The following is a 25,951-nucleotide window of genomic DNA, read 5'->3' on the forward strand; positions in this document are numbered from 1 at the left end:
CACACACATATATATTGCTTCTTTACAACCGGCTGAAGAAGCTCTTGTATTGCTCTACATGAGCAGCTCCCAAGAGCCTCTCTTTCCCTTTCTTTCTGTCTCTGTTGTTTTAAAGCTCTGGTGGCCAGCGTGAGCTTATATAAACATGCTTCGAAACAAACAGAGCTGCTCTCCTCTATTCCAGCTAGAAAACAGATGGACGACATTTGAGTCAAGTCACCTTTATTTATATAGCGCTTTTAACAATGTAAATTGTGTCAAAGCAACTGCACAATATCAAAAAAAAAATATATATATAACTTATTATATAATATAATATAATGCAATATAACAAAATACTATATAATATTTATTTATAACTATTATTAACATTAATAAATAACTTATTTAACAATTGTTTGCTTCACATAGATAAATAATAATAATAATAATAATAATAATATAACATAATATTATGTAACATTACGCAATAATACAATATTATATAAATATAATAATATTACTAACATTAATAATTAACTTAATTATTATTTTTTATTTTCACAAAGTGAAAATATTGTTAAACAGTTCCAACAGTTTTCTCTATGCCACCCAAACCATGAACTATGAAATTTTACTGGTATTGAAACCTATTACTAAATTATTGCTATTGTGAAAGTCAAAATGAGGAAGACCTTATTACATTATTTACAATTTAAAGCACTAATAGAGAAGGTGTGTGTGTGTATATATATATATGAGGCTCATCCAATCAGAATTAAGAGTCAGATCGATGCGTTTTATAATTTAGTTTTTGGCTCGCATACATCAATACCAGCATTTAAACAGGCACTATCATATGGTTATATGATTTTTAGCTGAATTTAAGCAACAATGACTATATTGTGATATAAACACAGACAACTTGACAAATTAGACAACACAAAAGAAATGGAAAGAGATGCATTGTTAAAATGCATGACATGCGATTCCCCCGAGACAAGTCATTAAGTTCTGTATGTGTGTGTGTGTGTGTGTGTGTGTAGCGGTGTATCCCTGTTGGCAGCTGTTGGCAGCTCACTGTCCTTCAGCAGAGGGCAGTGAGAGGAGAAGCACTGCATCGAACACAAGACAAATATAGCTCATACGCACCGAACACACATTCACGCAAGTTAGACATCTTCAACCCAAAACGCATCAAAAAGCACGCATAAAAGAACAAATACATACACACAGGAAAGACGAAAGAAAGAGAGGAATGTTGAAGCGCGACACACTACACTGCAGTGGATTACTCACAGCTGATGTCGCTGCCATGCATGATCCTCCTTCAGCCGAGAAACAGCTGAAAGCAGTCGGGCTGAGGGACAGAGAGAGAGAGAGAGAGAGAGAGAGAGCTGCAGATCGTCTGAGTGGGCGGCAGTAGAGCGGAGACTGCTCACGTCACACTTTTCATGAATGAAAGCCTGGATGACGCAGACACAATGCAGGAAGCCTGATCTCTCTCACACACACACAGACAGAATGCGGAAGCGGAACAGACGAGGGAATGATTTCAAAACACTAATGCATGTGGTGCTTGGGCCGTTGCCCTAAATCAAAGAGGTCACATCATGCAATTGGTACATCATGCAAAGCCAACATTTTAGTGGTTTTATTCCAGTATCTTTGAGCTCATCATCTCTATGCTAGTATATTTCTAAAAGTCAGCTGACTTACACTCTCTCTTCCAGGTAAACAGAGAAAGAATACTGATGACATCACGCACTCAGGGGCGTATTCAAATTTTTTTGTCCAATCAAATGCTCTCTAGAATGAGAATGACCCTCCCAAAGGTCAACTTGTGAATTTTTTAAATAAAATACAAAAAAGCAATAAGTCCAGTCTCAACTTCATATGTTCAATTAATAGAATAATACTTAATTTTAAAATACATTTATAAATGTAAAAATATAAATAATATTTAAAGCACAAATTATTAATAGCATATAATAACAGTATTAACAGCAACCACACAAAAAAAAAAACAGCACAAAAATTATTTTATTTGTTTTATAATTTTTTTCACATAAATACAATTGTTAAAAAAGTTAAATGTTTTTTAAATTAGCATTTTTTAATGCTAATAATAGTTAACTAACATTATACTACACTATATTACAATCAGGGCTGTCAGCTTAACGCATTAACTTTATTAGTTATGAAAAAAATTAAGTGATTAAAATATTTTAACGGTTAACCCACTGGCCCCACCCCCAGACCTGTACATCATCTTACATATTATACAGTCGACTGTTGACAAATATGATGATATGATAACTCCATAAATGCAGCTATGGCCTAAAATTCAAGATATTGGGCAAAAATGTCCCTGTATGACTTTTTGTCTCATATTTATCAGATAATTCATACATTGCATTGTGATTTTATACAACAGTTCAGTAAATAAGAAGTTAATATTATGTTATATTTGTGTTATATATAACACAATATTGCCTGTTTTTTGCCCAAATTTGCCAACGAAAATATTATCTATAAAGCCACAGCAGAACTGTTGTGTGTCTCCGAGCAACACAGCTGTGATTAGTTTCTGAATTAATCCGTGTTTTGAACGAATCGATGAACCAATGAATCAAAGAGAGCCGTGTAATTCATTCTATTATGTTGAATCAAAAAACAAAATGTATTTCTAAAGCTACTATTTGTAATGCCTACTTGATACTTTTTCATTTAACACAATAATAACTTTAAATGATCTTTTGTGAGTAAATTTTACAGCTAAATCAGATAAATTAATCGACATGTAATTAATTGATTATTTTTTTTTTAAATAGACTGACAGCCCTAATTATAATATATTATTACATTATATTATAAACTATTATTATCATTAAAACTAACTCTTTCATTTTATTTATTTATAATAGTTTAATAATTCCAACAGTTTTTCAGTGGTATTGAACAGTGGCCGAGAACCATGAAATTTTACTGTAATTGGTACCAACTACTGAAATTCTGGTATTGTGACAAAATGAGGTCAAAATGACGAACTATTAAGCTGTTAAGCAAACTTTAGTTGTTTCATGCATCACCATTGCAACTTAAAGCATTCACATGATAGTAACTATTGGCTATACAACACAAAAAAGTATATCAATACAGAAAACAATTTAGTGCCATTGCTAGCAACCCAGAAATCATGGGCTCGATTCTCAGGGAATGCATGAACTGAGTAAAAAAAATTGCATAACTTGAATGCAATGCAAGTCCCTTTGGATAAAAGCATGTGTCAAATTCAAAAGCGTGAATGTAAATACATATTTTCACTGAGGTAAAAGAGTCTTCACGCAGTCATTCTTATAAATCAAATGGCAAAAACAGAAAAAGAATGTCCAGACAGCTGGTGAATAACTGGCATTTTATTTTCCCACCGAAGCCCATTTCTACTCACATTTGGCACTTGGCGAGTGTGTATGTGTGAACATATGTTTGTGCTGGAGTATGTGTGTGTGCACGCATTCAGCATGGGACTAAATGAATCCTGTTGTGTATTTGTGCACTGGCTGATATTTTTAATCAAATCCAGAGCATATAACACATTAAGACTCTTTCAAACATAACTCTCCATCCTGACGTCAGCGTCAGCCCTAATTCTGCATGAGCGGAGCTGTAAAGTGCATATTTGGCCTAACTAGCAGGGGTTCGGTCAGAAGGAGCTGGGAATGCCAAACGCCATGAATAACACAGATGGCAGATTGATGTCAGGCTCAGTGAATGAACACAGGTCACGCTGACGGTGCGAGTTCAGCACTTTCCCAACACGTCTTCCAGAACACCGCTGATAGGAGACAAACGACAGCGTCTCACTTTCACTTTAATAAAACCATTTTTACAACTCAGAAGAGTCACAAACTGAAGTGCAATATTCAGACTGTCACTGCAAACAAACTACATGATCAATTGATGTACAAAAACAGATGTACAGAAATCCAGATCCACGTTGAAATTGATGCGACCATGACATTTTACATTTACATTCAGCAGATGGTTTTATCCAAAGGGACTCACAAATGAGGACAATAGAAGCAATCAAAATCAACAAAAGAGTAATGATACTCAAGTGCTATAACAAGTCCAAGTTATCTTAACGAAGTACACGTAGCAAGGTTGTTTTTTTTTAAAGCTGCAGTCCGTAACTTTTTCTTGGTTAAAAATTATCCAAATTCAATATTTGAGCAAGCACATAACCAGCCAGTGTTCAAAACTATAGCCTTACTTTAGCCCGATTCACAACGGTAAGCTTATAATAATGTTGTTTTCTAATTTGAGTGGTACGGGTAGGTTTTCGCAGGAAATTCGACCTCACGTCTATGAACATAAAGAAGTTGTCCCCGTTAGTAGGCTATCGCATGTGAGGATCCTGCAGGTGACGGCTCATTTATAGCCTTTTCTCACAGCAGCTAGAAAAATTAAATGTCAAAAAATCATTTTGATGGCGGATTATAATCCAGAAAGGATTATATGAAACACATGTGAGTGAAATTACATTATATTATATTCTAGTTTTAAATGTGCTTCTGATTACAGATATGAAATTGATAAACAGATGTGACGTGCATTCTTTTTGGCTCATTAAAAATGTATTTTGCTGCCGTGTTCTGGATTAATTGTAAAGGTTTGATAGAACTGGCTGGAAGACCTGTTGAGAGAGCATTGCAATAGTCCAGCCTGCACAGAACAAGAGTTGTGAAGCAATTTATTGCATTCATTTTATTAATGCAACATCATCCATTTATGACATTTAATTTAGTAATGTACTAAATTTAAACTAATCAATTTAAAGTTTTTTGTCATTGTTTTTATTAAAATATTTAAAATCTTTAACTTTTTTTTACAGCCAAGATATGGTAAAAAGCCAAATATTGTCTATAATAAAATATTGTTTTAAAGCATAAAGCATTTTGCTACCATTTATTGTAATTATTCTTATTTATTATTAAAATATAATTTTTTTTAATTACTTTAAAACAATTACTAATTTAAAACTTTGGTGCCACATTAGGCTTGTCACTGCAAAAGTCATCCATTTGTCATTTGTCATACTATACTAATTTTTAAATAATAAATAAAATAAAATAAATAAAAGAATAACTACTGTATTTATTTATTTTAACAAAAAAAAGAAGAAAAAAAAAAGAAGAAAATTGAACATGGTAAAATGTTGCTTTCATTATAATAAAATTCTATACTAAATTAAAACAAATTAATGAAATGAAAAAAAGTTATTTGTTAGTATTATTATTTATTAAAATAAGCACTTAAAAAAGCTAACATCTGGTAAAAAAGTTAAGTGAAGTGACATACGGACAAGTATGGTGACCCATACTCGGAATTTGTGCTCTGCATTTAACCCATCCAACGTGCACACACACAGCAGTGAACACACACACACACACAGCAGTGAACACACACACACAGCAGTGAACACACACACACAGCAGTGAACACACACCCACCGTGAACACACACACACACAGTAGTGAACACACACACACCGTGAACACACACACACACACACACACACACAGCAGTGAACACACACACACAGCAGTGAACACACGCACACACACAGCAGTGAACACATACACACAGCAGTGAACACACACACACACACACAGTAGTGAACACACACACACCGTGAACACACACACACACACACACACAGCAGTGAACACACGCACACACACAGCAGTGAACACACGCACACACACAGCAGTGAACACACGCACACACACAGCAGTGAACACACGCACACACACAGCAGTGAACACACGCACACACACAGCAGTGAACACACGCACACACACAGCAGTGAACACACGCACACACACAGCAGTGAACACACGCACACACACAGCAGTCAACACACGCACACACACAGCAGTGAACACACACACACACAGCAGTGAACACACACACACCGTGAACACACACACACACACACAGCAGTGAACACACACACACAGCAGTGAACACACGCACACACACAGCAGTGAACACACGCACACACACAGCAGTGAACACACGCACACACACAGCAGTGAACACATACACACAGCAGTGAACACACACACACACACAGCAGTGAACACACGCACACACACAGCAGTGAACACACGCACACACACAGCAGTGAACACACGCACACACACAGCAGTGAACACACGCACACACACAGCAGTGAACACACGCACACACACAGCAGTGAACACATACACACCGTGAACACACACCTGGAGCAGTGGGCAGCCATTCATGCTGCGGCGCCCGGGGAGCAGTTGGGGGTTCGGTGTCTTGCTCAAGGGCACCTCAGTCGTGGTATTGAGGGTGGAGAGAGCGCTGGACATTCACTCCCCCCACCTACAATCCCTGCTGGCCCGAGACTCAAACCCGCAACCTTTGGATTACGAGTCCGACTCTCTAACCATTAGGCCACGACTTCCCAAAAAACCAAAACCTCTTACTTTAACTATAATAAAACGCTGTTTACAACTCAGAAGAGTCACAAATTACAGTGCAATGTTTGGCTTTTTGATAAACGATAAGCTTTTGCATTTGTTTTCAGTTCAAAACACAAACTAGCACTAAGTTTTTGACATGAGTATAGGACATTGAACACCACAGACATACAAAAAGATTCAAATTTCATCTGTTCTTGTTATGTAGTGTATAAGAGAGTAAAACTCAACTACCCACCGGTTAACCAGCATGCATGTGCTCTAAACTGAAGCACTCTTTCCCGTTTGTGCTTAACCACAACACAGAAGTAGCAGAACAACAGAACTTCCACTTTCTGAAGCCTTTCCCTTCATTGACCTCAGTCTGTGCTACAGCAAAGCATGCTGGGTACACAAAAACTCCCAGCATGCCCGGAAAACATAAACGCAGCACAACCACAAACCAGCTTGTACATTTCTGGAAACTGGACTAGGTGGCCTATATATAAAAACTCAAAAAGATTATTTCTGCTGCTTGTTCAATTTACTTAATTAAATTAGCTATCACAACGCAATTCTTGAACATTGTGAGAACTTCATTTCATTGCATGCAATTAAATTTATTAAACTGAAGTTTACTTAATTCTTGTATTCATTCTTCTATGTGATCAGTTGTTGTTGGACGCAACTGGACATACAGAAAACAGAAATTGCTGCAAGAGCAATGCTTCATTAATCTAATGTAATGTTTGTGTAAACAAAACAATCAAATATTGACAATACAATATACTAAAATTATTAAATAAAATATTAATAACACCAATGTCGTTTACATTAGAATTGTACTATAATTAAAAAAAATTAAAGTATTAGTATCGCTTATTTTATTTTCTATGATTTTATTTTATATTATATTCTTATGTTATGTTAGCATTTATTAATGCAAACTTATGGTAAAAGGCATAAAACAATTAAAAGTGTAAATGCAAAATTGTAAGAATGCATTAAAAACATGTAAACATTTCATTATTTTTAAATTATATATTTTTTTACATTTCTCTCTCATTTTAAAGTAGAAAAACAGTCCAATGTTTAACTTTGAAAAATATTTTTTTTACAGTATCACATCACATAAAAGGAACAGAAAAGTCATGCATGTGAACATGTGTATAACATGTCCTGCACATTAATAATAATTATTATTTTATTTTCATATTATTTATTAGCCAACATATGGTTAAAAAGTTGTAAAAACGTAAAATGTAAACGCAAAATTGCATAAATACATAATATGTGTGATGTATTAAGAAGTTATAAGTAGATAACTGATTTTAATATCCATTTTTTACAGTATCATATCACATAAAATTAATATAAAAGTTCAGTTTAGTACCAAACTAAGACAAATCCATTCAAATTAATTATTATTCATTGAAAGGGCCTTTTCTGTGCATAGAAACTGTTTCCTCATTTTCAGTTTACTCGGCATATTTATTTCATTTCATTTCATTTTAGCCAATGTATGGTAGAATTCATTTCAAGTATGCCATATACTGCACTTTAATAATATAAGCTCATGATTTGTACCTTCAGTGAAGTTGACGCTCATTTCCCGAGATGCTTCTACCGCCGACCGCAAAGTATCTCCTCTTCTCTTCGCACCTGTAAATAATAAATACAGAGAGGTCAGAGTTCAGAGGTCACAAGGTCAGTAATCAGACTCTGATCGCACTTTCCAAAGGAAAAAGCAAAAGCTGAGCCAGAGTGAGCGTGTGAGGATTTCTGAACGTGTTAACATGCCAATCTGAGCGTCTGCTGGGGAATCCCAGAATGAAATATGGGTTAATGTTAAGCAGAGACTGAAATACCATGAATGCCATCCAAACTAGAATGAAAAACACTGGAGATCCCCAAACACACAAGCATTCACACACACACACACAGTGCACAGTCACTTATTTATTTAGAGGGGAACATGTGAAAATCTCATCCGTCATCGCTAACCCAAACTCTATCAGACATTATATGCAAGATGAAATGAAAATCACATCCACAATTTTCTGAAGACAGTCAGTTTCTTCAGAAATACAGTGATATAAAAACACCCGCACCGGGTGACAACACTGTAGTCCAAACGAGCCGTTCGTTGCAGTTCTTGAAAAGGGATTTTTTTTTTTTTTTACGAAATATCTCCCTTTGGAGTGGACTTTGAGATTTGCAACTTTGTAGATCTTTTTATGCCCAAACATACACACCAACTAAAATTCATAAAGTGAAAAAGCATAAAAGGACCCCTTTAAGCAACACTGAGATTTGATATGATTGTGATTATTAGGGGAGGATTGAGATTTGCTCTTGACATTATGAACTGTTTTCTCTCTTCACATTAACCGGCCTGTTTGATGGAGGTTCAGGTGGTGAACGCATGGAAATAAAGGGGGAATATTTGCTGGGTGTCGGGACACTAAAGAGACAAACTAATGAACAGCTGCTCATGCCTGGATCATTAACCACCAGACCTCTGCTAAGTGTGTGTGTGTGATCATGAAAGAGGGGGAAGCTGCATGTCAAATGAGTCCCACCTCCTCACACACACCCGTCTCGTCTTGTCCCGTCTCATACGCCCCACATGGGGACAAAGACCCATCTCATTTACACCCCAGTCTGCCCAATTAAAGTGTGACAGCTCAGAAAAAGACACACTTCACACACGACTGAGGCCAGACTCACATATTATCAGTAGAATTGTAAATGAAGATTACAAACATTTTGTTAAATAAAAAAACAGAAAGGATCAGCTGGTGTGATACAGACTCTCACTCACATCTGCTCTGAAATGTGACTCTAATGAAGAAATGTCTCGTGTTTCACCCCGAAATTGAAAGAAAGAAATCAAAAAATTGTTATATTTAGGTTAAAGAAAATAGACCCTTGTTTTAGGACAATTAGGATTTTTGCAATGTGACATTTTTAAGCACATTATTATGATGTTTTAAGCTAAATTTTCTGATGACTTTGATACCAAAAAATAAAATAATACAATAAAGTAAAATAAAATATTAAAGTACAATAAAAAAAAATATATAAATATTACTTAACCAATAATAAATGTTAAATATTAAATAAATATTTAATATACACACATTAAGTATATATATAAACTAATATTACTAAACAAAATTAATAAAATCACGAATACTAAATTCTACTAAAGTAAAATAAAAAATAAAATAAAATAATACAATTATTAAACAAAGTACAATATTAATAATTTTTTTGACATTTGTATTTGATGATAGATGACTTTTGGGAAGTCGTGGAAGTTGTGGTAACGGTTAGAGAGTCGAACTCATAATCCAAAGGTTGCGAATTCGAGTCTCTGGTCCAGCAGGGATTGCAGTTGGGGGTGTACAGCGCTCTCTCCACCCTCAATACCACGACTGAGGTGCCCTTGAGCAAGGCACCGAACCCCCAACTGCTCCCCAGGCGCCGCAGCATAAATGGCTGCCCACTGCTCCGGGTGTATGTTCACTGCTGTGTGTGTGTTCACTGCTGTGTGTGTGCACTTTGGATGGGTTAAATGCAGAGCACAAATTCCGAGTATGGGTAGCCATACATGTCACCTCACTTTTGTATTTGATGATATATGGCTAATTCAAGTCACCAGTTTCACCATAGTAAAACGTTTCAACAATGGTATTTTAGCATAAACTATGGTGGCATGTGTTTGTAAAGGTTACTTTATGAAGGTCACTAACTGTGTATTTAAAACAATGCTATGGATTAATAATTATTTACCAAAAAAAGGCAACAGTTTATGTGAACAGAGAGTATTAATGTCAAAGCGGGTCAGGTGTGTTGTTGAACATTGACTAAACAGACTGCATTGACATACAGGAGTGTCAGGTATGTTTGCTTAGCAAGCTAGTCCTGTTTGACACATCCGAGCGCATTCCAAAGTTCATGCCATCCGATCGCATATTCAGCACAATCAATAACACAGACCGAACAACTGAAGATATTCACCGTCACACAGCAACACAAACAGGCTTTTAGCGACTTTTTTTCATCCAAACTAAGCTGCAATTAAACCCAGACGTTTCTCTACCACTAAACCAAGGTTAGTTATGGTCTAGACCTAAAAGAAACCCAAACGGTCTCTGATTTAAAGTTGAGTAGATAAATTAGTCATAATTCACATGCATGCTAACTCCGAGGCTCTTTGTTGAGGACAAACATACAATCTGAAATCCATCTGAAGCCTCTGCGGGCTGTAAAGGATCCAGCGCTGCTTCGTCTCTGTTACAATCTCTCATTAATTATTGAGACGTGTGGAAACACACACACTGACAGCTCTTGTGTCCTTAACATGAATAAGAGAACCACAGACTCTGAAGACGGGAATGAATTCAGCCATTCCAGTAAACCAACGGCTCACATTCACACCAATCACTGCGCAAACATATTACACAGACATATGAAGCATCACAACCGTTTTCAACATTGATAATAATCAGAAATGTTTCTCGAGCAGCAAATCAGTATATTAGAATGATTTCTGAAGATCATGTGACACTGAAGACTGGAGTAATGATGCTGAAAATTCAGCTGCAGATCACAAAAATCAGTTACATTTTTACAAAATATTGACATAGAAAACAGTCATTTTAAATTGTAATAATATTTGACAATATTACTGATTTTACTGTATTTTTGATCAAATAAATGCAGACTTGGTGAGCAAAAGAGACGTCTTTCAAAAACATAAATTTAATTTATCGATTTTGGTCAAATTTTAGGTTTTCACTAAAATGAGTTCATTAAGCCCTTGTCAAGCAATCCCAATGCTCCAAATAGTAATTAAACATCTAAAATGATCTTTATTTGTACGTTTTCTGAGAGGAGTACCCTTTTCTCTTCTTGCGCTGCCGCAGACCGATAGACTATATGAATTAGGGAGGGGCAGTTTGGCAATTTCTCATTTCGATCATCGATAAGTTTCAAAAACGAGTACTCAAGGGGCGGGGGCGGAGCTAATGGAAATATCTGAAGACTGTTGTGAAAATGAAAAATGACATGAAAAACTGTCATGAAAACATGATTAGAACACTGTTAGATTACGATTATGATGTAGCCAGAAGCATCTAAAAAGGAAGAGCTGCCTGGGCTGAATCTGAAGAGTGACTTTATGCCAATAAACTGAAGCCTGTTCTATGACACATCCTATGATATTGATCAAATAACTTAGATACATAACATAAATGTAACATTACAATTTGTATTTGCACAAAAGGATGTAAATGCCAGTGAACTAAGTTTCGTGCTATAGCAAGTGAGAGAGAGAGAGCTCCCGCCGTGAATGCGCTTTCATGACAGCGCTCGGAAACATGGTCAAGAAGACCGAATTTACTATAGATTTCTATAAAGTTCTCATTCTAATGCTATGTTTACGGCAGATTTGTGCTTTCTACATTATCAAGTGATTCCTAAAATCGCCTGCGCGTTTTCGAAGCCATATGAAGTACGAAAACAATTTTAATTGAAGTATGCCTACTGTAGGGCTGTCAAATTGGCTGAAAAACTAAATTCAAATTCTGTACTAAAATATTATCAATATTCAAATTATATTTGAATTTAAAAGGCATAATTTCTGCTAGGGGGAAAAAAGCTTTTGGCTTCTCTACTGAGGCCACAAGAGGGCACACCGAGCAAAATATTACTAATACACAGTTATTCAGAGCAGTAAAAATAACACGACTATATTTGAAAAAAAGTGCATAATGTTTATAAAACACATATAATTATGCAGCTTAAACAATTAAAAGCAAAAAGTATCATGTATGTGTGTATAGTTTAATACTAAGGACCGAAAACCAAATCACAAAGAGCACTTTTTTCATTTAAAAACATGAGATGCAGTGGGATGCAGAAAAACCGCCATAAAGTCTCGAGTCATGTTTTTAAAAAGTTGAACTTACATTAATTTTGCATTTCTTTCTAAACATGCGGCTCTCTTGTGCAAGACATGAGTGAAACAGTGATAGATGTCCCTGTAGAAAATACGATAAATATGCGTTCTGTGTGAACGGCTTGGTTTCAGTTTTGACGTAAACAACATCTCTGCATTGATGATCTCTTTTTACGCAATATTTTGAATGAGCAGCGCCGCATCTAGTGGGTTCAACTGGATAGGCTCAAAAAAAAGCATTAAAATGCAATGACACCTACATCGTTATCGCATCTTGTGCGCCACTGATAAGGCAGCCTGACGGACACCAACGTTTTTGCAGTCGAATGTGGATTTTTATTTTAAATTCGACGAATATTCGAAATTCAGTCAATATCGTGCATTGCATTTAAGCATGAAACTAAACACTGGTAATATGCAGCGCAATCAGCATGTTAAAAAATGTTCATATCCCAACGCATCCTATATTAGATGAATCAGATTAACCCAGACATCACTATGTGACTTCGAAGCCATGCTTCGCTCTCTTCTCATGTCTACACTTTGAACCGCATTCTGTGGCCAGCTAAACAATCAGAGCTCAGGGTGCCACCCAAAGTACTGCTATAACCAATCAGAAAAAAAAACAATATTTTTTTTTTTATGATTTCGTTTTCATGATTGATCGTCACTGTCACAGCCGAGTACTCGATCGCTGTTGCACATCCCTAATATGAATCACACACAAAGGCGCTTCCCCCAGCACACGATCCCGATACATACACATACTGTATACACAGACTTACAGTATTTAAGTAGGCTATTCACGCAAACATAATATGTTACGTCTTAAGTGAACGTTTGGGGAACTGGTGGAGAAAACATCTGATGTGTAACATTATATTAGGTCGGTGCAGTACAGTAGGTCTTAATATACAAGTCGCCTATGTTCATCTAACAATAAAAGAAAAGATTGCTGCTCTTGATTAAACTGCTTTTGTAGTTTTAATAATTCATTTATTTGTAATGATTTTCTTACTTGAATGCTTTTGTTTAAAAGTTAAGCACTATTTGGTACTTTCTAATATTTGTTCTACTGTTGTTGCATCGGTTCTTTTTAACATAAATTGTCTATATTGTGATTATTAATATAGTAATTAATATTATATATAGTAACAATAATAAGCATGTGGAGGAAACAATGCAACGTTGCTATGTGATTTTGCTTTCGAACCTTCAGAAACTTTAACTTGATTTTTCTCAGAACTGACTTTATCGAGTTCAAACGGGTGTAGCTCAGTAATTTTTCGTCTGATTCCAACAAATCATACATCATAAACAATAACTCGTTTATGAACATTTGCTCACTGTGATTCATTTTGCAAGCACAGGTCACAAATATTAAAATAAATGAATAAATCATACACTAAAAAACTGCTGGGTTAAAAACAACCCAACTTGGGTTATTTGGCAACCCAGTGCTGGGTAAATATTGGACAGAACACATGCTGGGTTATTTTGACCCAGCTGGTTGGGTTAAACGTTTTTACCTACCATGCTGGGTTGTTTTATTGTTTAAAAATTATTATATTGCTGGCTTAAAATGGGCTGGAAATTAAAAATCACACACAGAATTACTATAGGCAACAGCAATAATCAAAAGATGAACATTTATTATTAAAGCAAGAACATCCATGGACAAAATACAAGACAAACAGAATTTATTTGGGTGAATACAGCATAGTTTACAATATTACATACATTTAAATTCGTTTAACAAGCATAAAAAATGCACATTTAAAAGTAGCATTTTAATTTAAGTGTATTCAACCATTCTCTGTAATCACTTTTTACCCAAACAGTGCTAATTCTCGTGCCGGTGTGTTGCCGAAATCTGAGCCGGTGAAGGGCTGCTGTTCACCAGGGAAGCTGCGAACTTTAGACCACGGCCTCACATTTCACTCGTAGCTGAGAGATGGCGCCAAAACCTGCCCAAAGACAAACAGTACTGAGATCAGAGAACATATTTTAACATCAAATTAAATTGCACTCAGTATTATAACAAATAAAATCCATTTATGTTATGCAAGGCAAAGGCGTTTCCAGCGCGATACGACTGCTGCCGACGCAGCTGACCAACATCGCATCCTTATGTTGCATTGCATAAAATAATATCATTTACACCACATTAAAGACTTTATAAATGGAATAAAATGTATACAAACCTTTATTTCCCATGAAAGAGTGGCAGCGGCACAGAGAACTGCTCTCTTCTGTGGACTTAAAAAGCCCGTTCTCTCGGCAGCCAGCGGTTAGGTAGAAAAAAATAACCCAGCATTAAAATAACCCAATAAAATGACCCAACAAGCTGAACCCAGTGTTTGGGTTAAAAAAAAATAACAGCATTTTTTTTTAGAGTATACACACACACACACACACACACATTGTGCTAAAATTATCTATCCATCCATCCATCCTACATCATACATATAGGACCAGCCACAAATAACAAACACAAAAGGACACATGAAGTTATGGTTTAGCCCTGATCCTGTACGAGAGGTTAATGCCTTGTTCAAAGTCAATAGCGGAAGCGCCAACACACACACACACGGTGTATTACAGATCAGATGATAGCGGGTTCAGGGTGTGTATCACGTCCTCCTCATACATGCATCCACTCGCCGATGGCCTCGACTGCTCTGGCTTCATGCAGGTCAGTTATGTAACAGTGACACGGTTTATGTCCGTATTTTCCAAAAATTTATCAAAAATGGCAAGCAGGGACTTCTGTGAATCTGAGTGATAATAACACACTTGATTAATCTGAATTATAAATCTACTCACTCAACTTGAATCAAATAAAAAAAAAAAGTGTTTTATTATTAATATTAGGGCTGCAACTAACGATTATTTTGATAATCGATTAGTTGGCCGATAATTTTTCCGATTAATCAGATTAATAACCAATTTTCTTTTTATTGACAAAAAAACACTTCCACATTATCGATTAGTTGTTGCAGCCCTAATAAATATTATGCATAATTATTTAATTTGTTGATTTATTTATGTGTACATCAATTCTTTTGTACTGTACTTGTAATGATTGCGATTGAAAAGCAAATAATTGACTCAGATTTATGAATCGACTCACTAAAACATAACTTGAATCAAGTCATGAAAATTAATTAAACTTACCAACTAAATACTAAACTAAAAAAACAAAAATTAATATGCTCTTAACGACAAATCTTCATGGATAAAAGTGCATTACAGTCATTGCAACCGCCAAGATGTCGCTTAATTTTATATCACCAGTTACTCAATATATCAGCCAGTCACACTGAATCTATTCAGTTTATTTGTATAGCACTTTTCACGATACAAATCTACTGAATCATAACACTCTAAAAAAGATGCTGGCGAGGAACCACACGCAGAAAAACCTTCAGAAAACTAACTACATTTTTCTCAGAACTGACTTTGCTGACTTCATTGACTTCAAACAAATCAGTAATTTTTAGTCTGATTCCAACAAATTATACATAATTTTGAAGGTCTTTGAAAATACAAAAAATAACTAATTTTGCCAGCACACACGCAGAAAAACAAAGGCCTGGACATCATCCAATCACCTCAGTACAAGCAAAAAGATTTCAACAGCAGGGAAAACAAGGGGAAGACCAGAGAGGATGATGGGATGAATACTAAAGAGAGAACAGAACAAAAAAATATTTCTGTTTCAAATAAATCCTGAAAAATAAAATGTATCACGGTTTCCAGAAAAATATTGGGCAGCACAACTGTTTTCAACATTGATAATAATCTAAATGTTTCTTGAGCAGCAAATCTGCTGAAGACTGGAGTAATGATGCTGAAAATTCAGCTTTGATCACAGAAATAAATTCAATTTTACTGTATATTAACACAGAAAGCAGTTATATATATTTAAATTCTAATAATATTTCACAATTGTACTGTATTTTTAATCAAATAAATGCAGCCTTGGTGAGCAGAAGAGACTTTTAAAGTTATATTCATAAAAATATTCATCTTATTTGGCATAGATATCAACAGCCAAGACTGATTGTTGACTGATGTTACTTACATGTGAGATTAATGAAGAACAATAGAACAAATTGCAAAAAGTTCTAGTCGAGAAAGGACCTGATATTAGGTTTCTTTCTGTTAGCAAATCATATCCATTTTATAATATTTAACCAAGATTAATGTTTTATATATATTATACACACAGACAAGATTCAAAATTACTTAACTGTGGAAAAAACATTATAGAATTTTTGCTGTGAGGTCAATTTTTTAAATCTATTTAGCCATTATTTTTTTGCTATATAATTTTTTTATATTTATTTATTTTAGAATTTTTAAATGACGTTCATTCAGTCTAAACATTTTATCGCCTACCCTACATCATTGTACTTATCAATGTAAGTAGCGATTGCCATTACTGTACGTCGGCCAGGATGGCGAGAAGTGGAGAGCAGTGATGGGACAAACAAGGAGAAAAGAGGAGTGAGTGTGTGCGCAGTGATTTTTATTCCTCCACTCGTGTGTGTTAATGCGCTCCCCATGAGACGCTGCAGGCGCTCGTAATTATAGTAGCACACAAATCTGGGAGGACACACTCACACACTAAAGCAGAATCAGTCTGCCCCTTGAGGAGAAGTGCTCAGTCAGAACGGCTGTTTGCTTAGTGCTTCTCTCTACTTTAAACACAAACAATCACAACAAGAAGAAATGCATTCAAGTACAAGGTTGGATTGTGGGTTTTACAGACGCACTGGACTCCACCCACACAAACCCAACCCTAAATTTAAAGATGGGTGACATTTTTTCTTTCTCTTCTCTTAAAGAAACAGTTCATCTCTATATACAAAATTCTTAAAAAACAAAGTAATAATAATTTTATATATATATATATTATAAGTATAACTTATTATCATTAATAATAATGTTTTAATATTAACATTAAAGTATTAAGATATTAATAATATTAATATTTGCATTTATTAATTATTTCAACAATATTAAAAATGTATATTAATATTTTGGTACTACATTAATATATTTGTGCAATATTAATATTTGAAAAATATATAAATGGAATAGGAAAAATATTTTAAATATTATTCTTATTAATTTTTTTATACATTAATAAAATGTTGGTGTAATATTAATATTTAAAAAATACAAATAATATAAATGTAATAATAATATAATCTATTATTAACCGTAATTGAATCATTCATGGATCTTCAAATCAAGCAGTGGTGGAAGGGCAGGCAGTGAAGTGTGTGCTGTTAGATGTCAGTGTTTGAGTTTCTGAGGGACCCTTGACTGAGAGATCACTTCATTACTGAAATGTCACTCCACAGGAGAAAACACACGCTGAGCTGAGAGGAGGAGGAGGAGGAGGAGGAGGTGCATGAGGCGAGACGACGAGAAACAGAGCGGGAAGAGGGAGCGATTGATAGGCTGACCTTCCGGGAGCCCAGCATGAACTAAAACTGATTTAGTTTGATGACTGAATGAGGCACAAAGACCCTTTAAATACCCCATACACTGTTTCTTTCTTATGCTGATATAGGCTATTTCCTATTAAAAACATATCCAAAGGCTCGTCCAATAACCTTTAGTTTGCATCATAAACCGGAAACAACATTCAGATTCAGAAATTTGCATACGCCCCTAAGTGCAGTAAGATGTCATAAATAACTTTGGATCGTTTTCCTGGAGAAGAAAAGCACTATTTAGGATACACGGCCAGTTTTTGTCCATTTTTAGCAGTACTTTAGCATATACATGCCCTCAAAAAAAAAAGAAAAAAAAGGTGTTCAATTTCTGTATCACTAGTGCAAGGTTTCCCAAGGTTGCAATGCTTTTGAGTTGATGAAAAGCTAAAAATTTATTAAATCTTAAAAATATAAAATTAAAATAAGCAAATAATTGTTAAAAAAAAAAAAAAAAAAAAAAAAAAACATTTAATTTTATTTTTACATTTTTAATATTTTTTAAATATATTTAATTTACATAAAAATATTTAGAGAATCATAAATATATGAATGCAATATAAAATTATTAAAAAATAAACTAAAATTCCTTCCTCAACCCATGCATTGTGATGTTTGCATGCATTCAAATGCAAAAAAAAAAAAAAAACCTAAAGTTACTACAAGACTAGGGATGCACCGGTACCGATACTGGTATCGGGCCTGATACTGAGCTCCTGTACTCGTACTCGTTAAAATGCCCCGATACCAAACGCCATGATAAGTGCCATATTCAGACAAAGAAATACAGACAACAGAACAACAGACAGCAGAATGGAGTTATTAGAGATTAAGCATGTCTACGAAGTATATGCATGCAATGAAATTAATGTTAAACATTAAGTATTGATGCCTGTATAGCTGATGTGCGCGAGCTGATGGGCTAAGCAAAGCACGCTGAGTGGATTGAGCGTGCGGCGGCGCAGATGCGCGAGCTCGTCGAGTGAATATCCCTTTCTCACAGACATCACTGGATAGTTTGTAGTTCGGTCGGATATGTCAAAAACAAGCAAGTAAAACAATACACGAGTTTCTTAACGGTAGAGAGGGAGGGAGGTGCGCGCACTTCTGTTGTGTGATCTTTATTGATGTTCGCTCACTTGGCACACGCATCATTTGGCTTAAAACTAAATCGAAAATATAAGACAATTTATAGGGGTATTCACTATAAACCATCATTTATTTTCAACCTTAAGCATACACGACATTCTGGCGAAAGTTAAACTAACAGCCTATGCGCTATGTTCTGTACTTGTCCCTCTCATTCTGCACCAGTACAAATACGTGCGCACGTTGCGCGCGTTTTGCTTGCTTCATGATTGATTATGCATTATATGAGTGGCTTTGGAATATAAATTGCAGCACGTTTCAGATTAAAAAAAGCAACTTTTATTTCTGAAAATATCAGAGTTAGGAGATTTATAAGTTCAAGTCAAGTTGACCTTTGTCGTTCCGCTACATGTGGGGACAAACAGTGGAATGAAATGTCGTGCCTCCCAGGATCACAGAGCTACATAAATACAGACATACAACAATGAAGTAGAAAACACTATAAACCTATACACAACTAACCTAACCTATCACATAAATACTGTACATGTGCAAAGAGAAACATTTTGAGTCAAGCAGCTGGTTGGGGAACAGTGCAGGATGATTTGTAGTGCATGAGCATGTAAACATACATATACTGCTGAGTCTTTTGTGGGATTGTGTACACGCAGCAGTGTGTGTAAAGTGTCTAGTGCACATAGAGGAGAGTGTGTTACTACAGGTGGTTTGTACAGGCCCACTCACCTGTGTGTAGCACATTATAACCAGTGGTTCCCTGCATTATTACAGCAAAACGTGTAATTACAGTACTGAGCCGCTGCAATGGAGCAGCTCTAATGCCATTAAATTAAAGATGATGTACCATAGAGCAAAAAAAATGAACAGTGAAGGTAACAAAAACTTGTAAAATACATTTTAATGGGCATAATTAAGTGTGAAAATAACCGAAGATATTATACAGTCAAATCAAAATAAAGTAAACTGTGACATATTATAACCAAAAATTCTTCATACAGTGGACTACCAGCAAAACTGATACAAAAAATTATTCAGACAGAGTCTGGGAAAAAAACTGAAGTTCAGGTTTGCATGAAGCTGGTTTACAGCATGCCCAGGAGACTACAGGCTGTCATTAAGGCTAAGGGTGGCCTGACAGAGTATTGATAGTTGTGTAAATATTGTCATACTAACAGCTGTCTGAATAATTTTTGGTTGATTGTAATCCATTATGTACCTTTCTATCAACGTTATCTGACATTATCAAGCTGAATTTGTTCAGACACAGTTTTACTCTGAGTTATTGTCCTATTTTATTACTATTTTCTAAACTATAGCAAATAAACCGTGATAATGTGAGAAATTTTAAAGTTGTTTGAATAAACATTGGTTTGACTATTTATTTGATAAATGAAGTTAACCAATTAACATTATACATTTTTGGTTTCTGTACCCAATATTTAAAAAAAAATGTACAAATGCAATGAAATTATCAGTATCGGTACTCGGTATCGGCAAGTACAAAAAAAATAAAATTGGGCGAGTACTGGAAAAAGTGGTATCGGTGCATCCCTATACAAATCAAAAGTTATTCAAGTACGTTTTACAAGAAAGCACTATTTCAGTCTTCAAAATGAAAAAATTTAATGTTTTACTTGCCATTTTTTGTAATTATTATTTGTTTTTTGTTTAGAAAAATTAAACAAGCAGATGATCAAACGGATAATCTGAGCAAGTGTTGAAAGAGAAAGAGATGAAAAAGTTTGTCTCAGTCCGGGATTCACCTGTTGTTTAGTATCTTCTGCTTAAACGCAAATGACAAAATCAAAAATTCAAACCCCAAAATTTCAGCATATGCTATTAAAACTTCATCAATCAAGCACTAATAAAATAAAACGGCAGAAGCTATTATTTCAACAAGAGAAAACACACACATCAAGGTCTCTCTCTTATGAAACAAACATGCTCCTGCCGAGGCTGTGAGTTTATGAAAATGAAGCAGCAGAAGGAGAGCTTTCTGTCCAGGATTACAGGGACGCGTCCCAAATGTCAATTACATAAATACTGTGTCCCGTTCTGGTCCCGCCCCTCACTCTGTGACGTCACTTCTGGGAAACCACACATCATGAACACACAATGACAAGTTGCTTTTTGCATGGTAATGTTTATGTATTTATAATGTTTTAATAAACACATATGTAGGTAAATATAGCTGTTTATGGCTACATACTGTTTTACTGGTGCATAAAAATGTGAAAACATGCCTTGATTATCAGAACTAGATTCTTATTTCGTACATTAAACATTTTGAATCTACTCTGGAATTAATGAATGAATGAAACAATCAATAAATGTTTTTATATTATGTGTGATACTATACACACACACATATACATATACAGTGCCCTCCAAAAGTATTTGAACAGTAAGGCCAATTCCTTTATTTTTGCTGTAGACTGTAAACATTTGGGTTTGACACCAAAAGGTGAATATGAGATGAGAGATTAACATTTCAGCTTTTATTTACAGGTATTTTCACACAACTTAGAAGATAGATCTGACACACAACTTAGAAGATAGCACCTTTTGTTTGAACCCACCCATTTTTCATGTTACCAAAAGTATTGGAACAGATAGAATTAACATAGATTAAAGTGAAAAAGGCTTAATATTTAGTTGCAAATCCTTTGCTTTCAATAACTGCATCAAGCCTGTGACCCACTGACATCACCAAACTTTTGCATTCTTCTGTTGTGATGCTTTTCCAGGCTTTCACCGCAGCCTCTTTCAGTTTTGGGGGGTTTCTCCCTTCAGTCTCTTCTTTAGCAGGTAAAATGCATACTCTACAGGGTTTAAGTGTGGAGACTGACTTGGCCAGTCTATAACCTTCCACTTCTTGCCCCTGATGAACTCCTTTGTTGTTTTGGCACTATGTTTTGGGTCATTATCTTGCTGCATGATGAAGGATCTCCCAATCAGTTTGGTTGCATCTTTCTGTAAATTGTCAGACAAAATATCTCTGTAGACTTCTGAGTTAATTTTGCTGCTGCCATCATGTGCTACATCATTAATGAAGATTAATGAGCCTGTCCCAGAAGAAGCGATGAAAGCCCAAGCCATTACATAACTTGTGTAATGTGTACTATAATGTACACCTGTGTACGCTGTGTTTCAGATGAGCTTGTATGTTTGGGATCATGAGCAGATCCTTTCTTTCTCCAAACTTTAGCCTTTCCATCACTTTGGTCCATAAAATCAGTCCATAAAACCTTGTCCCAGAATTTTTGAGTCTCGTCTCCTATTCTTCTTGCTAATGAGTGGTTTGCATCTTCTGGTGTGGCCTCTGTACTTTTGTTCATGAAGTCTTCTGCGAACAGTAGATTGGGATACCTTCACTCCTGCCCTCTGGAGGTTGTTGCTGATGTCACTAACAGTTGTTTTAGGGTCTTTCTTTACAGCTGTCACAATGTTTCTGTCATCAACTGCAGATGTTTTCCTTGATCTACCCGTTTGAGGTGTGTTAGTACACCAGTGGTTTCTTTCTTTCTCAGGAGAGTTGTACAAATGGTTGTACTTGCTATTGCCAGTGTTTGTGCAATGGTTTGATTGATTTTTCATCTTCTCTCAGCTTCACAATTGTTCGTTTTTCGCCCATAGACACCTCTCTGGTTTTCATGTTGGTTACACGTCTAACTAACTATAAATGCAGTCTGCACGGATCTGAAACTGAGCGCAGACATTCAGTGCTATTTATTGTTTGAATAATCAGTTAATAGGATACACCAGGGCAACAAAACACACCTGTCAGTCACATGTTCCAATACTTTTGATGAAAAATGGGTGGGTTCAAACAAAAGGTGCTATCTTCTAAGTTGTGTATCAGATCCAGATGAAAATACCTGTAAATAAAAGCTGAAATGTTAATCTCTCATCTCATATTCATCTTTTGATGTCAAACTCAAATGTTTACAGTCTACAGAAAAAATAAAGGAATTGGCCTTACTGTTCAAATACTTTTGGAGGGCACTGTGTGTGTGTGTGTATATATATATATATATTTATTATTATTACAGTGATTACTATGGGTGATCATAATGCCTAAAATAAAATAATAAACAAAATTTGTATTTATTTGTATGTGTCTGTGTGTATAGAAAAAAGCTAAATATTATTTAGCTATGTTTTGTTCATATTGCGAAGCTCTAGTGCAGTGTGCAGGAGACCCTCAGTGTCCTATTTGCACATGATTCAGTGGTGAGATTATATAAGAAATCAGATGCTGATTCATATGAGCACATATGAGCATCTCGCTCTCAGCCTGCTTCCAATAAAGTCTTTTTGCATTCACATTTTACTATGAATCTGACAGATAATATTCTCGATTATTACAAGGAAATACATTTGATATTCTATAGAGCCTATAACGAATTGCCATTTAGCTGCTGGAACATGCAGCTTATTCAGCCATTACAAGAAGAGTTCAGCCAAAAAGCTCTCAAATCTAATTCTTCAGGACATCTGAACTCCATCATACGCCTTCAGAATAAAGCGCACAAGTCATACGGACTACTTCATGGTCTTTTTTGGGTGAGGTTTCCCTTTAAATGCAGACTATATGTAAATTTGTCCTTGCAAAATCCCTCACGTTTGCTCACGAGTGCCAACGATCCACTTTCCTCCCATCTCAATTAAAAAACAAAGATAACAGGTTGAGCTTGAGCCGAGAGACGTCTCGAGTGCGAGAGGCTGCATTTGCTTAATTAGAGGTGCAGAGGAGAACGAGGAAACACCCACATTTGCTAAATTGGACAGAGTGACCTGTAACTGCACCCGTCTCAGTCTCAGATTGATGGCAGCGTCTCATTACTGACACACGTGGACATTCACTGATATACTGGAAACAAATGCAATCGCACGAGCCCCGTTCTACACACTTAACACTCGCATTGCTTTACCAAACATACTTTTAGTGTAATTGTACAAACATCCAGCTTCAGCTCGTGCTTCACGTGTCTATTTGCTGTCAAACCTTTGCTGATTTATATCAAGTAAACATCAGAATAACTACAGTAATATTTCAGTAATACTGTTTATATATTTATTATTATAATTGCTTTACTAAATATTAATATTAATGATTAAATTACAATGATTACAATGGCTGATTGCAATGAACTGAAAAGTATATTTATAGCTAAATATTACTTATATATATATATATATATATATATATATATATATATATATATATATATATATATATATATTAGGGCTGGGCGATATGGCTGAAAACTGTATCACGATATCAGTGTTTCATATCGGTCGATATCGATAATTATTGATATTTTTTTAAGGTGGTACATCAAGTTCGTGGTATTACCAGTCTTGGCGGGGACGACGGTCTTGCATAATTTGCAGACGACATTTGGTCTGACTACGGTCAGACTTATAATATCCAAAAACTGCCATACTGGGAGCTGACTTTCTCTTTTATTTACAATTTCCTCGCTCGCTGCGGCACTCATTTTCTGCTTATGTAGAGGAATCCAGCAGACCAGCCAATAGGGTCTGGCTGCAGACGTGCACTCTCAGCCGCGCGTGCGCACTTTCTTTTTTTTTTTTGCACGTGCGCACTTAGACACGAGACAACGATATGGCACAACCAAACATGATACTGTTACATGATTGGCTGTTAGCGTGTCACTCCCTACGTTGCTAGGTTACCAGAGAGCGAGTGCCTTTGTTAATGCAACCAAACTTGCTTCGCAGCCTTTGTTTTCTTCCGACGAAGAATAAAAAAATATCGAACGTTTTATCGAACACATTTTTTATTGATATCGTTCACGTGTCTATCGCGATACATATCGTTATCGTTTTATCGCCCAGCCCTATATATATATATATATATATATATATATATGCATATACACATTTAAGAATTATGTATATTTACCATTTTTTAAGTTATTTTATATGTATTAAAATAATTCTGACCTAATTTTAGTTTCATTTGAAAATTTAATTAAATTAAGTGATATTCAGATGAACTCTTACTGGACTGAAGCAGCTCTGCTTTCCTTGATTCTCCATCAATCATTTGAGAAAAATCAGTGCGTCTCAAATCTGATCATCAGGATCTTTTGAGGAACGTTTGTTTCCAGAAGCTTTACTTTCACTGTTCCTCAGCAGAGAAATTAAAATGCTAAATTTTAATTTAATAAAAATTCTAAAATGCCTTAGAAAAAAGCATTACTGGTGTTCATCTTAAGACAAAACAAAAGCACTGACATGGTTTATGATCAGTCAGCGCAAGTTTTTTTCAGTTGAAACAGCTCAGATTTACATTTTAGTCTAGGACTAGACTTAAGCCTTGTCTGTGAAACCGGAGGTAAGAGTCATAAAAGCCTGACATATCAAATATGATACTCTACAAAAACACATGCATGTTTTATATTTTGTCTAAAGGTTCAATAAACTGGTCAGTTAAAAACAAAAAGATATTTCATATGTCAGGCTTTACAGGGTTAAATAATATTAAACTAAAGCAAACTTCAAAGCTTTGAGCAACACATTAGCTTTATTGACATAACAGGCTGTGCACAAAACCTACACAAACCTGTACATTTGTTTCAGTTATGGAGGACTATGACCTGATCAGCATGTGTTATTATTATTAGTCTAACAACATCAGAGTGGGGCAAGTTGCACAATAAGAACCTGTCATTAACCTATAATAAGGCAAAAAAAATTTTTATACACTTTTGACATCACAGATACTAAAGTATAACCCTTGTGACAACTCTCTCAATGCATTTATGCTAAAACATATATATCTGCATCACAGTTTGGTGTTTAAGCAGACAGGAATGGAAAGATTTGTTCGTATCCTATAAGAACAGTGAGGCTGGTGT

At 35.4% G+C, this 25,951-nt stretch overlaps 1 protein-coding gene across 3 annotated transcripts in view; it reads right to left on the minus strand.

Moving 5' to 3' along the window:
* The window catches only part of LOC306877275 (mitogen-activated protein kinase kinase kinase 13-like), a 62,998-nt gene that overhangs the window by 36,496 nt on the left and 551 nt on the right, over positions 1-25,951 (minus strand). For 2 of the 3 annotated variants that reach the window (XM_079428936.1, XM_079428935.1), the window contains exon 2: positions 8,064-8,138. The gene's annotated coding sequence lies outside the window, so the exon portion shown is untranslated. Of the gene's footprint in view, positions 1-1,256; positions 1,333-8,063; positions 8,139-25,951 lie in introns of those variants that run through there. The other variant, XM_079428934.1, reaches the window with a different exon arrangement.

This window comes from Barbus barbus, assembly GCF_936440315.1.
Source record: "Barbus barbus genome assembly, chromosome: 11".
Classification (NCBI taxonomy): domain Eukaryota; kingdom Metazoa; phylum Chordata; class Actinopteri; order Cypriniformes; family Cyprinidae; genus Barbus; species Barbus barbus.